This window comes from Aethalodelphis obliquidens, unplaced genomic scaffold, assembly GCF_003676395.1.
Source record: "Aethalodelphis obliquidens isolate GAN/ISIS:26980383/991018 unplaced genomic scaffold, ASM367639v1 scaffold51, whole genome shotgun sequence".
Lineage (NCBI taxonomy): Eukaryota > Metazoa > Chordata > Mammalia > Artiodactyla > Delphinidae > Aethalodelphis > Aethalodelphis obliquidens.
This window is the reverse complement of record NW_020837995.1, coordinates 1,589,215-1,606,092: the sequence shown is the minus strand read 5'-3', so window position 1 is coordinate 1,606,092 and position 16,878 is coordinate 1,589,215. Positions and strand designations below refer to the sequence as shown.

General features: G+C 43.6%; 1 protein-coding gene across 2 annotated transcripts in view; it reads left to right on the top strand.

Annotated features, from left to right (window-relative positions):
- RYR3 (ryanodine receptor 3) overlaps positions 1-16,878 on the top strand; it is a 557,080-nt gene that overhangs the window by 395,715 nt on the left and 144,487 nt on the right. The window lies entirely within an intron of this gene.

Here is a 16,878-nt window from a genome sequence, read left to right as displayed (position 1 = left end):
TGACTTGACTAAGGTCTTCTGACTCTGATTCCACGCTGTTTCCATTGTCCCATGATACGACATTTGCCAAAGAATTTTTCAGCATGTGTATCCATGAGCCCTCAACCCACATATTATACATATTATCAGTACATACAGAATGGCTTCTTAAAACCTTCATCTTTTTATCTTGCTTACTGCATCTGTGAGGTAACTTGCTCCTGTGAATCATTGTTATGCATAGGAATCTGAACCCAACAGAAGTCAAAATTTTAACATCAAAAAGTTAACCCAGCCAAAGATCTGGACTCAGGGTTTTCAGGGCAGGTGGTGCAACTTCTCCTCTACGAGCAGTTGGTGTTGGCCAGGTAAACTGCAGGGGACCTCAGCTTTTAGGAAAGAGGAAGCAAGTGTCCTGAAACCCATAAGAGTCCTGCTAACTGGTTTGGTGTTACAGGGATTTGCCCAAACTAATTCCAAGTCATATTGTGCTGGAAGTTGGTACAATCTGATCAAAAGATTATATGATAGTGAAGAGGTTAAAAAAAAAAGCCCTCTAATAGTAGCAGCCCACCATAGTAAGTCACATTTCTTTTTTAATATCCCAGTCCATCACATTCCCTAGAAAATCTTTTGCCTGTTCGTTGGAGGCCAGTGCTTCTTGCACACTACAATGTAAGTAGGGTTTCCTTGAATATAAATCTGTAGCCCCTGAGTTATCCCTCCAGAAGAGGCCAACCAGCTCTTTCTGCTAAATTCTAAATTTAACAAAATAAAAATCACCTGTCACTTCACAGCTCAAAGTTGGTGCCTTCCTGACCTCTGTCATTCTCTGAGCGCTTTCTCTGTGGCAGGTTTTTTCATAATCTCTGCAAAGAAAGCTGCTACCTGTATCAGCTCTCACCCAGTCACTGCATAACCTGAGCCCTAGACCAAAATCCTCCCCCCACCTAAATGCTGCAGCCTTTTCTCATGCTGAGGAGGGAAAAAAGTCTACTGATCGCCACCAAAATAAGTCTTGGGCTCCAACCCAAATACTCACACACAAAGTAAGATAACTTAGCAGTAGGTATATCTGTGGCACTCAGGCAGTATTTCTAAGCCCCTTTAGATTCTCTCCAAACAGCTTCTCCCTGAGACATACACACACAGATACTTCCTCCATGTTGTCCTTTTTTCAGTCTCATCCTCCATCACCCTGCCCCTGCCACATTGTGGAATTTCTAACAGGGCATGTGTGACTTTCCACCTCAGGTGGAGTGTCTGTATACCTGTTTATTTTCTTACTGGGACCACACCTTACTTGTTTCCACATTCAGCTCATCGGCACAAATCTTTTTGACCTCCAATGCATGTTAGTCATTTGAGGCTCACAAAGATGAAGAAAACAAGGACGTCACAGACAAAGGAGTGAATATGTGTGGACAGGCAACTCGATATAACATGAGGTCAGATGTGCTATAGTTAAAGGACAGTAGGTGACCAGAGGAGGGGGATTGGAAAAGTGTCCATAAAGAACATAGTTGGGTGGATACATAAGGGAGAGGTATTTTTGGTGAAAGGAGCTACTTCAACAAAGCCCAGAGGCAAAAAAAATTCATATTCCAAGAGTGGCAATGAGTTGAGATTGGCTGAATTATAAGAGGAGTAGAATAAGGAAGAGTGGAAAGGTAGGGTCGTGTTAGAGCAGAGTGTCTTGAAAAATCCAGCAGTTAAACTATATTCCGTCTTGGAGTGTGACATGTTACTGTTGCTGTGTATTTTATACTACTTGGCCTTACAGCTGCTGGGAGGAGGCATTGACATTTACATGGTACCCACTGTGTCCTGAGCATTGTCTTAAGCACTCTGTAAGTATTACCTCATTTAATTCTCACAACGAAATATGCAGTTGACAGTATTATTCCTATTTTACAGTTGAAGAAACTGAAGTAAAGATAGATTAAATAACTTTCCAGAGTCACACAGGGGTGGCATAAAAATTCAAACCTTTGTCCACCTGAGTCTAATTCCCATCCATATTATTTATATAATAACATTATAGCAATGACGATGAAAGGTTCTTGAGGACTAAATTGTTCTTTTATTCAGTAACAGTGAGGTAGGGACTTCCCTGGCGGTCCAGTGGTTAGGACTCCACGCTTCCACTGCTGGGGGCCCCGGTTTGATCCCTGGTCGGGGAACTAAGATGCCGCAAGCTGTGCAGCATGGCATACACACACACACACGCACACACACACACACATATATAAATAAAATTTTTAAAAAATAATGAGGTAGTTATGAGCACAGGACTCTGGAGTTAGGCTGCCTGGTCTTAAATTCTAGCTCTGCCACTCTCACTATGAGAGTGAACATGTGACCATGTCTCTGTGCCTCAGTTTTCTCATCGTTACGATGGACATAGCATTAATGCTTCCCTCGTTTGGTTGATGCGATGATTAAATTAGTTAATACATGCAAAGTGCCTTGAAGTGTGCCTGGCACAGAGTGAGCACTAATTTCAAGCATTTTTTGGCTATTAAAATGTTTGTTGATCACCTGCCATATCTCAGACACTGTATTTAGCACCGGTCGATCTATTTTAGCAAGATAACCATCCAAAGGACTGCAGCAGGGATACATTGGAGGTATGGGGGCCCATTGGGACATCGCTGCAGTGCCCTAGATGTGAAGTTCTGAGGACTTAAATAAGGGTGGTGTGGTAGGAGGGATAGTGATCCCACAGATGTCCATATCCCTGGAACCTATATATATGTTAAATGACAAAGGGAAACTTAATTGCAAGAGGAATTAAGGCTGCTTATCAGCTGGCCTTAAAGTAGGGAATTCTGGATTTCCGGAGTGGACCCAAAGTAATCACAAGGGTCCTTAAAGGTGAAAGAAGGTGGCAGACGAGAGTTAGAGGGTTGGGGACATGAGAAGGGCCTGGCTCAAGTCTCCTGGTGGAAGAGCCCATGAGCCAAGGAATGCCAGAATCCTCTAGAAGCTAGAAAAAGCAAGGAAATGGAGTCTCCCTTGGGGCCTTCAGAAAGAAGTGCACCTGCCACACCATGATTTTAGCCCAGTCTGGGTTTACCCATATCTGGGTCAGACTTCTCATCTCTAAAACTGTAAGATAGCAAATTGGTATCGTTTTGCCACCAAGTTTGTGCTGATTTGTCACAGCAGGAAAAAAAAAAAAACATAATACAGGTGTTAACAGCAAGAAGTGAGCTCAAGGGGCCAGCCACATTCTAAAAGTAGGGTTGGCATATCTTGATGACCAGTTGGAAATATGAGGAAGAGGAAGGGGTTACAGATGGTCTTTGCATTACCGATGGGACAGGATGGGTGACTGTGTTAACAGACATGGGGGTGGGGGGAGGCAGAGCTTAACTTTTATTTAGCTCCGTAGGAGACGCAAGAAGATTTTCCACACCTGGTCTCAATCTACTGGCTAGCCCTGCCTGGCAGATGAAACAGGCATTGTGAGTCCCAGCTTAGAGATGAGGAAGTAGAGAATCCGAGGCATGCGGTGACTTGCCCACCGATAGATGGCAGAGCAGGGTCGGAACTCGTGATCGTGCACTGGCTCCCAGTCCAGAGCGCCACAGAAATCCATGCGTAAGAGGTGTTCTGCATCTGTTTGATCAGCCGATGTGAGGCCCACCCTCGGAGTAGCTTGCATTCTCGCGATGGAGAAGAGAGTCTGTCAGGAGAGGGAAAAACTACCATCGACTGAGCACCAGCTTTGTGCCAGGTTCTGTGCTAGAACCAGAGTTTTACCTCATCTGAGTTTATCCCACAGCAAACAGCCAGATATAGTGGCAGGCAGATTCCCATTTTGTACGCTACGCCGCTGAGCCTGAGAGAAGCAAAATAATTTGGACGAGGTTCTTGCAACATGTGAAAAAGAGGCCAAGATGGGAATCAAGCTCCACGTCCAGGGCAGGGACCCTGCCCTTTCAGAACTGTTACAGGGATGCTGGGCGAGGGCGGGAGGCAGTGAAGGGGCGGACAGGGAAGCACAGACGTCAAGGACGCATGGCTGGGAGTTTGCCTCACCGTCAGTTTATTCTCCACGGTGAATAAGACATAGAAACTAAAATACAAGCAATTTGAGTGCTTTCCCAACAGAGTAGAGACAGAGACCTCAGGTCCCTGAGTCCTTTGCTGTCCCATCTGTGCTTCGTCTTCATCTCAGAGATTTCCCTCCCTACCACATCAGCAAACATCATCTGTTCTCTTTACCCTGTTGTCATCATCGGTCATTTAATCGCCTGAGTGTTCTTGAGAAAGTGATTATGAGGCTGGTTGACTATTTTAGAAACAACAGGCTAATTATCTCCATATGATGGATGAGACCCCAGGAGGCTGAAGAGATGGGCTGGCAGAACCGGCACCGTGAGCCCCACTGGTGCTTTGCGGGGCTGCCTCTAACGGGAGGGGGTGGCCGGCCAGCTGGGGAAACGGTCCTGGGGATGAAGCTGTGTGCTTCACAAGTGGGGATGCTCTGGCCAAGGTAGAAAACCACTGAGGGAGGGAAACAGATTTAGCAGAAATAGCCGACCGCCACGAGACTGTCCCCATATGGCGGGCCCTGAGAGTCAAGGTCCAGGGCAGCCAGGCCAGCGAGACTGGGCAGTTTGTAGGGTCCAGTTGTGCAGAGAGGTGAGACGCTCTGTCTCCTGTACAGCACTCACTCCCCCACTGCCTCAGCAGACCCCCTATTTACAAGATCCTTGGTTCGTTTATTAAATTGAAGTGCTTCTTTGCCAACATAAAAAATAAAGTGAGGGGCTTCCCTGGTGGCGCAGTGGTTGGGGGTCCGCCTGCCGATGCAGGGGACGCGGGTTCGTGCCCCGGTCCGGGAAGATCCCACATGCCGCGGGGCGGCTGGGCCCGTGAGCCACGGCCGCTGGGCCTGCAGGTCCCGAGCCTGTGCTCCGCAACGGGAGAGGCCACAACAGTGAGAGGCCCGTGTACTGGGAAAATAAATAAATAAATAAATAAATAAATAAATAAAATAAAGTGAGGGTTAGTCTAACAACGGCCATCCATGTTGGAGAAACTCAGTTCCTGCCACGTCTGTCTTTTCTATTCTTACATGGTGGTCATGAGGGTTAAGTAAAAATTCAGATTCAGCATTTAGCACAGAGTCTGACACACAGGAAGCTCTTAGTAAATACTGGCTACTACTGTTGTGAGAAGTACGATGTTCTAGCAAGCAGCCTGAACTTTTATCCTTATTCCCCAGCCAAGGAAGCCCGTAGAGAAGGAAACAAGGAGTCATGTCCCAAAATTAAATGAAGAGCTGAGATGAACGAGAGCTGGGTGCTTTCTTAGACGTTCAGCTGCCTGCTGCAGAGCCAAGCAGTGGGGTGCGTGCGCATCACATGTCTCTGGGGGTCTGACAGCCAGTGCCTGTTCATTGGGCCCCGTCGTAAACAGAGCAGTTCTTTCTTAGAATAACAATGTCCAGTTGTCTTTGCAGGCTTTGCCTTTCAGGTTTTCAGGGCCTTGTAACCTTGTTCTCAGTGATCTCAATAGCATCCTTGTTCTACTGAAATGAGGCAAAAGTGCCACCAAGGGCACAGCCCGAGACAGAGAGGCACCAGGCAAGTTCAGAGAAACGAGCATGATGAATTTTCCAAATCTCCTTGGAGTGGATGGGTTTGACTTTCTCCCTGACCTTCTCTGCTCAGAAGTCTAAGTATTTGGATACTTTGTAACACAGACCAGACGTTCAGCCCCAAGGAAGCTCTGGAGCTCAGAGCACAGAGGGCATGAGACTTTCCCCAGTAAATCTCCCCAACTAAATCTGGAGAGTGTTATTGTGCCATCTGACCCCTGGCATAGGAAGGGCTCTTTCTACTTCAGCAATCAGGACAGTCATCAGAAAGGCCATCAAGTTTCCACAGCTCATCTCCTCGATGTAAGTGATTAGCGGTGTGCAGTGATGCTTTGATAATGACCACTTCCTCACCATGGTCAGGAACTGCTGGCATTTTAAGATTTTACTTCCTCAATCTCAGGTTTCAGTATTAGTAAGAGCAAGCTGGGTGACATCATGGGTAAGAGCAAGCTGGGTAGCATTAAAAAGCAGTGGTAGGGCTTCCCTGGTGGCGCAGTGGTTGAGAGTCCGCCTGCCGATGCAGAGGACACAGGTTCATGCCCTGGTCCGGGAAGATCCCACATGCCGCGGGGTGGCTGGGCCCGTGAGCCATGGCCGCTGAGCTTGCGTGTCCGGAGCCTGTGCTCCGCAACGGGAGAGACCATAACAGTGAGAGGCCCACATACTGCAAAAAAAAAAAAAAAAAAAGCAGTGGTAAAATTCTTGGTGCTCATCAGTTTTACCCGATGAAGCCATAGGCATTCATTTACCATTTTAATAAATTAGAACAATACTTTTAAGAGCTCAGTGGGTTGGATAGACACAGAATCATAGAATATAAAACCACAAGTGACTTGACTTCATAGAAGTGAACAGAGACACAGAGAGGTAAAGCATCTTGACCAAAGTCACACAGGCAGAGCAGGAACAAAGTACCCCGCACTCTTGTCACTAGACCGTACTCCCATTCATTTTCTTCAACATGGAGTTTATATTGTTCACTTCATTTTATGGGTGAAGAGTCCAAGGCTCTGAGAGAGTAGCTCATGTGCCCAGCTAGAGTCAGTTAGAAAAAGAGCTAAAGCTTTATGATTTTCAGGATTTATTTCTGAATCCATTTTGGAGTTTATTAAGAGACCATCTAAGCAGTATAATATAAATATAAAGCATTAATAAAGATAACTATTTCTGAATTTTATGAAGCTATTGAGAGTAAGCAACGCTAAGATGGTAAAGTCGATGGGTTTAGATTCTAGCAGGCAAGGTTTGAATCCCTGTTCGCTCATTTACTACTTATGACGTTAGGCAAATTTCTGTAACTTCTGTATGTTTCAGTTTTCTTCTCTGTAAAAAAGAGAATAATAATTCCTACTTCACGGGGTAAGGGAAGGGAGTATAAGAATTCACTAAAGCAGTGCTCAGTTTAATGTTCTGATACTTAGAAGTTGGTATCCCTCTCAGCTTCTGAAGTGAATATACAAAGCACAGGTCATACGTAAGAACTTCACCTCCACAATTATCATTTCAGACGCTTTCATCAAAAAAGAACAGAAAGCCCAATTCAGGTAGAGTAGCTGACAAGGGACTTTTTTGACTGGCGTATCTGGAGGTTTAGAGATGGAGCCAGGCCCCGGTTGAGTTAATCCCTTGGCTCTGCTCACGTCCCCAGCCAGCATGGTGGCTGTAGTTCTGGGCCTTACATCCATGCATTACAGTGTCCCAGGGAAAAGCAAGGAAGTTTCTTCTGCCCTGATATTCGAGGCAAGGATCCTGAGATCACCTTTGATGGGAGAACTCGATCATGGGTCAACTTATGAACCGATGAGTGTGACCTAGGAAATAACATGTGCTGGTGACTTAGTCAACAGAGCCACCTTTGTAGTGGTGTTGGGTCCTTTCACAGAGGAACATGGGCCATAAGGCAGAGAGGCAGATATCAGTACAAAAGCAGAGTTAAGAAGGAAGGATGGTCAAATGGATGCTGGCTCATTGTCAGGAGTATTCATTATGCCATGATGGTCATCACCTACAGCATCTTTCATATACTCAGCGGGTAGTGTTGAGATGTAGGCGTTTCTACCCTTGATGTTCAGAGGGGGAGTAGAGGCCAAAAGGCTGTGTCACGGGAACTAGAGAAGGTGCTGTCTGTGATGTGTGTACGTTATCTAATGGGCCACAGCGGTTCTACGGCAGGTACTTTCTGCATTTGATGTTGTTCTCGTTTGACACAAGCTCTGGGCCAGATCCAGAGAGGCTCTGCTTTTGTCAGCAACCCTGTCATTTATTTACTCCAGTTGCCTCATAAAAAATTTAGAAAACCGGCTCTCTCTCAGGTCCCAGGGTCTGTAGTACTTGCTCACTGAGATGCTCCAGTCTGATTTGGAGCTTCAGGAAAACAGTCAGATATCCTCAACCCAGGACTTCCTATCCGTGGAACTATATTAGTTTCCTGCTGCTGGTGTAACAAATTACCACGAACTTGGTGGCTTAAAACAACACAAATTTGTTAGCACCCAGCTGTGGAGGTCACAAGTCTAAAACAGGTTAGTAGCATTGCAGTCCTCTGGAGAGAATCCTCTTCTTGCCTTTCCCAACTTCAAAAGGCCTCCTGCATTTTTCGACTGGTGGCCCCTCCAGCAGTTACCGGTCCAACCTCTGCTTCTGTCATCACGAGTCCTTCTCTGACTCTAACCCTCCTGCCTCCCTCTTAAAAGGACACTTGTGGTTACATTGAGCCCACCCAGATAACCCGGGATAATCTTCCCATCTCGAGATCCTTCACTTAAACACATCTGCAAAGTATCTTTGCCATGTAAGGTAACATATTCACAGGTTCTGAGAATTTAGAGCTGAACATCTTGGCGGGGGTGTAGAGGGGCATTATTCCCCCTACCCCAGGGAGGAAGAAAGCAGAGGTCAAAATACACTTGTTCTTTCTACTCGGAATTGATCGACCAACTGTTACGCCTCCAGGGCATTTGCAGCATGCCACAAGCTGACTGTTTAATCACCTAGAATTTAAAAATAAGTGTACGTAATTTAGAGACACATAATTATTTTTCTTTTCCCATTGTAAGTGTGAGCATTATAAATTGCTTTCTAAGTTTAAACTAAGGGCAGTGCCGTTTTGTTTGCACCCTCTCCACAATGTAATTGGGAACACTTTTTCTTCCAAACTGACCCAGATTTAAGAGCACACTCAAAGAAATGTAACACCAGCATAGGTTTGGAATCTGTAAGCTGCAGGGATTTGCTTTGCCAGTGGCCAGCATCTCTCTGATAATAAGCATGCACTTCATTGTTTGATGGCCACTTGGACTGCGGTCTAAATTTAGAGATGAAAAGATTCTTTTCAGACCTCTGAAGCCTAAAAATTTAAACCTGCACCGTGAGAATAAATGGCCTTTCTCTTACTGTAGTTGGCATGGCAAAGCTGGTAATTTGACCATTTAGAAAAGCGTTATACCACGTATGATGGGTGACTCCCCAGAGAATTTGCTTGCTAGGTTCACAGAATGTTTGGGCTTGAGGTTCTGAGGTCCAATAGGAGGTTACAAAGTGACAAGAGGAAGGAAATAAACAACTTACCAACAAATGACTACCTGGGCTCCCAAACCGGTGTACTAAGTAAGGCTAGTTCTAATTTGAAGACACTCTAATCCTTTCTTCTTATGTGGAATGTCTGACTAGTCGAGAAATTAAGTAGTGAAGTAGCTGTTTTTCTTTTAGACTACCTTTCAGTCATCAAGTCTCCCTAAACAATACAGTGCCTTAGAAATATTTCCACTCTGAGTTAGCCTGAGCAATCATTCAAAATGCGGTTTCTAGATCATATACTTGATATAATTGCCTAGATTTGGCTATCCCTAATTAGACTAATTACAAAAGTAAGGTGTGAGTCAGAATGTTAATAATTTCATAAGCGAAGCCGTTTATAATCATCAAGGAAACCACACGTACACGTCTAGCATCCCAAAGCCGTTCTGTTTCTTAGGATTTTTTTCTCTCTCAACAGAAAAACAAGGGCTTGGTTACATATCTTTCTTTCTTTTTCGTTTTTGAAAAGAGCACGCTAGCTTTTTCAAAATCCCATGAGCTGAACCATCCAGTTCACTTGACAAGGGCTTCTTGGAACAGGTAAATTGGTGGATAAAAATCCTAGCATTGCAACCAAGACTGGGGAAGCAATTTTGTCACATGGGGTGGAGGTTCTGAGTGGAGCAATTAGACGTGTGTGCACATTATGAGAAAGTAACAGGGGCCAGAACATGATGGCAAACAGTAGATTGACCTCTCCGCCTCACCTTTACCTTATTCCCAGAGCCTCGCCCCCTTCAGGAGATGTATTTCTTTTCTTTTCTTTGTAGTTTTAGCAATTTTTTTCCCATTGATTAACAATGTTGTGTTAGTTTCAGGCATACAACAAAGTGATTCAGTTATACATATACAAGTATCTATGCTTTTTCAGATTCTTTTCCCATATAGGTTATTACAGAATATTGAGTAGAGCTCCCTGTGCTATACAGTAGGACCTTGTTGGTTATATATTTTAAATATAGCAATGTGGACGTGTCAATCTCAAACTCCCAATCTACCCCTCCTCCCCGCCCCGTTCCCGTAACCATAAATTCGTTCTCTAAGTACAGAAACAGACTCACAGACATAGAGATGTGTTTCTTATGAACACCAGAGTGTCTTTAGTCATTAAAGGGCAGCGTTTCCAAAGATGAATTTAGAAAAACAGCAGAAATGAAATCAATATTTAGTTGTATCTGTCTCTGCTTAAGAAAGAGATTCAAATATATCTCGAGAATCGCCTCCGTTTGCTTTGTTGAAAATCCTTCCAAAATTGCCAGCACTCTCCCATTGATACCAGAAAAAAAAAATAAGTATTTACTATGTGAACTACTCGTGTGAATCATATTTTGAAGGGAAATGGCATTCCAAACCATTGGAATGTCTTTTCTCTCAGATCGTTTTGTATCTCCCCTGGAGGGGCCCTCTTAACTTCACGATAGAACTTTTCCCTCCCTTATTCTTTAGTCTCCATGTAATGTGGACCTATTCTAGAAACATAAAGAACTTTAGATAAAGGACTCGTTAGGGAAAAAAGTAAGAAGGGAAGATCTGATCATTTCTCTTCTCTGATTTCTTTTGGGTATATGTATTACAATGGAAGTTGTACCTTCTTATAAGTTGTCTTATTTCTAAATGTCTTAGGCAACACAGTTTCGCCCATTATTTTACACTTTATTTCTTCTTCACGTGTATGTACTTAGTTTTCCCAGCTAGGCTGCTGTGGGTAATTACTGTGTCTTGAAATAGTTTCATATAGAGTTCTTTACTCAAAATTGGGCACATAACAGAAATTATCGTTCTATTATTAATAAGCTTATTTAGGAGGGACACAACTGGAGGTAATTCAGCTACTAAGATGAGGAGAGCCAGAAACAGGTGAGTGACGTCTGTCCTGAGGCCTAGATATACGTGGCCTCCAGAGCAAAGCCTTCTGGAATTGACAGCCCTGGTTGCCAGCGTTAATGAGAGTGAAGTCTTCGCTGAAAGGTAAGCTAATGTCGGGGGCAGAGGTTTAATGCCTCCCTCTGCAGCCTGAAGCCCACCTTTTCTCTGTGTACCCCATTGTACTGGCCGCAGAGCAGGCTGCAGAAGGTCCAGCAGCCTCCGTATCAAAGATACCCGGCCCCCTCCTTGCCCCCAAGGTGACTGATCTTCAACCCAAATGGAAGAGGGAAGCATTTAGGGCCCTTCAGGCTGGCGGGAAGCCCTTTGGTGATGAATGAGTAACAGCTGGGCCCCTTGCCGACTGCCGGGATTCAACTTTCGAGATAATGATTCTTTAATCTTCACTTTAATTCTCAATGTGAGCTGTCTTACTCTTTCTGTACTCTCATTTAATCTACCTCCTATCCAGAAACAAACAGAGAAAGCTTCCTAAGCTGCACTTTTCAAGGTTCGAGTCTCAGCCACTCGATTAGAATCACATAGCCTAATGGAACAGGGTTTCATCTTAGCTGTAGGGAAAGCTTTGCTTTCCAATCACAGCCATCACCTAACATAGGCCTTTTATAGAGACCACTGATTCTCTAAATTTTGGTCTTGAGACCCCTTTATGCTCTTAAAAATTACCAAGGATCCCCAAATGCTTTCGTTTATGAGGATTATATCTATCACGTTAACACATTTAAAACTGAATTAGAATTGTTTTACATTCTAATTATCAGTTTTATGGGAAAATGATTATTTGTTAATTCCTTTAAAAATAATAAACCCAATTATGCTTAGTGAAATAAGTCAGAGAAAGACAAATACAGTGTATTATCACTTATATGTGGAATCTAAAAACTAAAACAAACAAATGAATATAGCAAAGCAGAAACAAACTGACAGATACAGAGAACAAACTAGTGGTTACCAGTGGGGAGAGGGAAGAGAGGAGGGGCAAGATAGGGTAGGGGATTAAGAGGTACAGACTACTATGATAAAATACATAAGCTGCAAGGATATATTGTACAGCACAGGGAATATAGCCAATATCTTTTTTTTTTTAATGATGGGGGGTTTTTGTTATTATTAATTTTTGGCTGTGTTGGGTCTTCGCTGCTGCGTGCGGGCTTTCTCTAGTTGCGGCGAGCGGAGGCTACTCTTCCTTGCAGCGTGCAGGCTTCTCATTGTGGTGGCTTATCTTGTTGCAGAGCACGGGCTGTAGGTGCACGGGCTTCAGTAGTTGTGGCTCATGGGCTCTAGAGTGCAGACTCAGTAGTTGTGGCGCACGGGCTTAGTTGCTCCGCGGCATGTGGGATCTTCTCGGACCAGGGCTCGAACCCATGTCCCCTGTGTTGGCAGGCGGATTCTTAACCACTGTGCCACCAGGGAAGCCCACCAATATCTTATAATAACTTTAAATGGAGTATAATCTATAGAAATATTGAATCACTGTGTTGTACAACTGAAACTAATACATTATAAATCAACTGTACTTCAATAAATAAATTAAATAATAATAAATAGTAAACCCATTACATGTTACATAAATAACATACTTCTATGAAAAACAGCTGAATTTTTAAAAATTAAAAAAATGATGAGTGACATTGTTTTGCATTTTTATAAATCTGTGTCTGACTTAGAAGATAGCTAGATTCTGTTTTTTGGTGGTTTTTTTTTTTGAATTCTTATATCTGGTTAGAGAATTGGCCTCAAACAGATATATAGTTGCAAAGGGAAGGAGTGTTTTTAGTAGGCTTTTCAGTTAATTGTGGATATTCTTCTCTGGTACTGTGTCAAAACTCAGCAAGTAATAGTTCCTCAAAAGTTAATTTGCTGTGTGGGATCTGAAATCATATTAAAGAAATTTTTGTATTTGGTTACATAACAATCCATTGGTCTATCTTGCATGTTAAATGGATTCTGTTACCCATGATGCTTTTGTAACATCATGCATTGACCTTTGGGAAATTATTGGTTCACTGAGTTCTACAGAGCTTTCAAATGTTGACTCATGTTATTATAAAATAGTTTTAAATCATTCATTAATATCAACAACTTAATCAGAAAAGTCTTTAAGTGCTGGGAAGCTGTCAAATTCACAGTGGCAGATAAACATTTTGCAAAATTCTAGTTTTCACTTGAAAGCTCAAATGATAAACTTGGCGATAGGTACTATCAGTTGTTTTCCTTCAAGTGACAGGCTTCTTTCATTTTTAAGAAAATATTTCTCTGATACTCAAGAGAGTATTATGGTTAATACTCAAACTATTAACCATAGTTTGTCGTTCTTTTAATTAAGATGTCATTCCATGAAATAAGCACCTCGTTTAGCTCATAACAAAGACAACAATTGCACAGGTGTTTTTCCTCAGGAAAACCACTGACCTTTGTACAACAGAAGTGCTTTAGGCATGCTTCCCATTTTGTCAGACCGGACATTGAAAGGATGTATACTCAAGAGTTTATTGTTAGCAAAATTAATAATCTTTATATTTCACTCAGAACATTCTTATGAGACCCTGGGCGTTGTTTCAGGGATGTGGCAGGAAAGCATAGAGTTTGGTGCTGCTGCCTTTATTTGTGCTACGTCCCCAGCAGTTTTACTCGCTGCTGCTTTTGCACCATCAGTGTTGCTATCCACACAATTAAAAAGGCAAACGACATCTTAGAATTATTATGCAAATACAGTAGGCCTTGCAAACTGCCTGAGGGGTCTTGGAGACCCCAGGGGTCTGTGGATCACATTTTTATAGCTACTGGCATAGATAGCATAATGGTTACCCTTTATTAAGCCCATGGTATATGCCAGACATGGTTATGTGCATTAATTATTTTAATCCCCAGATGTACAGACACATGGAGAGCCTACCACATTCTAGAAAATGTGTTGAGCTTCCCTGGTGGCATAGTGGTTGAGAGTCCGCCTGCCAATGCAGGGGACACGGGTTCGAGCCCTGGTCCGAGAAGATCCCACATGCCGCGGAGCAAATAGGCCTGTGTGCCACAACTACTGAGCCTGCACTCTAGAGCCCGCGAGCCACAACTACTGAAGCCCGCTCGCCTAGAGCCCGTGCTCCGCAACAAGAGAAGCCACCGCAGTGAGAAGCCCGTGCACCATAATGAAGAGCAGCCCCCGCTCACCGCAACTAGAGAAAACCCATGCGCAGCAACAAAGACCCAATGAAGCCAAAAATAAATAAATTTACTTTATAAAATAGAAAAGAAAAGAAAATTTATTCTTTTTAACCTTTCTACCCTGGTTACACTTCTCTGATGCTGGCTCGTGGGAGCTAATTAAAATCTGAGGAATTGTCAACAGCACTGCTGCCAGGGGTATAACGCTCCATTTTCTCAGTCCCAGAAGTGTTTAGGCCTTTAGAAATTCATGATTCAGTCTACGTTTGCTTGGTGGGTGCTAGGTCTTCAGCATACGTCAGGCCACAAAGTATGCTTCTCAGGGTTCTTAAGAATGTTTCCTCCCCCCCCCCCAATTTGTTTTCTTCTCATAGTTATTCTTTCTCTCACTTTCTGGACCTGGGTCTCACCATTTGAACCCCTGTCCAACAAGAATGGCCTTAAATGTCATGCCTTCGGCTGAATTACATCTGCCCATCAATACACAATGATGAGTTGCTCTTTCTGTCAGGATCTTGGGGTCACATTTTTTTAACTGAGCGTTAGCTTGGTCACACACAGATAATTGTTTATCCTGTTGTCTCATCCGTGCCTTGAAGGCTGGCCTGGATGAAGAACCTGTGGGGCGTTTCCTGCTCCACCCTTTCGGGTTAAAGAGCTGTTTCCCAGAAACGGACTCACAGACATAGAGAACAGACTTGTGGTTGTCAAGGAGGGTTGGGGGGGAGGGTGTGATGGATTGGGGGTTTGGGATTAGCAGATACAAACTATTACATAGAGAATGGATAACAGCAAGATCCTACTGTATAGCACAGGGAACTATACCCAGTGTCCTGTGATAAACCATAATGGAAAATAAAACTTTAAAAAAAGACTGTGTATACATATATATGTGTGTGTGTGTATACATGTATATATATGTATAACTGAATCACTTTGCTGTATAGCAGAAATTAACACAACATTGTAAATCAACTATATTAAAATAAAATAAAATCTTGCCCTTTCCAAAAAAAAAAAAAAAATAGCTTTTTCCTTTCCCATTTGCCCTCTCATGAGATGCTTTGCTGGCAATGTTTCGTTCTCTGGGCTACAAATGTTGATTTGGATTGCTAAGTCAGTGGTGGCTAAGAGCAAGCCCAAATCCTGAATTAATCTGAAAGCCAGGCTAAGGGAAAGCTAATATTTGCTTGGTTTCATTATGAATCTGTAAAATTCCCTGTTGGAATGACCCTTGAGCTGATTAACAACTCTGTTGGTTGCTTTTCAAGTGTGGCGGGGACTGTGGTGATGTGTGTTATCTCTGCAAAGTATGTGGTTGTAAGTATTGAGAACTGTAATTCTTTCAGGCCAAATTCAGGCTTAAGAGGGAACTGTACATACAGGACTAGGACTAGATAAAATGACGTTGCATCCAAGAGTGTCTATGGTTCTGTCCTGCTTTTATTCCTTAGTGTGACTATTAGGTAGGAGAAACAGGAACCTTTACATTTCGCTACTGAGGAAACAAGTTCCTGAGAGGAGCCCAGGCTTAGACCACAAACAACTTTTCTCTCTCAGAGAGTACAGATATTATCTAACCTAACAGATATTAGTCAGTAATCCCTGCCTAGTGAGATCTCTTAGGAACATCTTTTAACTGTGCTTCTCTCTGCCTTGGGTATCCTTTTTTAAGTTTTTCAGCTTACGTCTCCTATCTGAACCTAAAACACCCACAGGGTTGATTGACACAGCGGTAAATTAAACTAATCCATTACATCTAGATCTCTTCTGCAGCTTTGGTAATGAAGTTCTATTTTTATATCCTTATGATGAGCCATTACTGTATGTAGAGCAGATATCTGCCATATTTAGTGATGTGGAGTAGAAAACGAGACTGTTAAAGATGGGGCACAGGCTACCGAGAGCACCCATCTGAGTTTATTCCCAGTCATTTCACTGATAGACTATGTGACCTTCATCATCCCCTGAGCTCTGCCTTTATCACTGGGTCTGAATTAACGATCTTGGTGCCATCCATACCTTGCAGGAGTGTGACAGGCAGAGCTGGACTTGGATGAAGTTACAAGAGCAGCATTTCTAACTTCCGTTAGGGCGTCTTCTGGAAATGTGTATGACATGGAGAGGGGTGAGCAGTGCCTTCCCAGACATTCTGGCAGGGCCCCCATCACTCTGTCCTCCTGCACAGATCTACCTCTCTCTTTTGGTCATCTTCCCCCACCAGTGCCCATCAGCACTTCTCAGGGGCTATTCAGTTCAACCTCTGAAGGTCCCAGTGCTGGTTTGAGTCCCACTTCAGCCGTCTTTCCTTTACTTGTGCAGCCAGTGGTGTTTCTGTGCAACCAGCGTGAGCCCTGATAAATGTTGAATTCAGAGTCATACTGGTTTCTCTCTTGATGCTTGTGAAATTAGTCCCTGACATAATGTCAGCTGACTCCTGCCAAAGATCCAGGACAGGGCTTCCCTGGTGGCGCAGTGGTTGAGAGTCCACCTGCCAATGCAGGGTACACGGGTTCGTGCCCCGGTCCGGGAAGATCCCACGTGCCGCGGAGCGGCTGGGCCCGTGAGCCATGGCCGCTGAGCCTGCATGTCCGGAGCCTGTGCTCCGCGACAGGAGAGGCCACAACAGTGAGAGGCCCACGTACCTAAAAAAAAAAAAA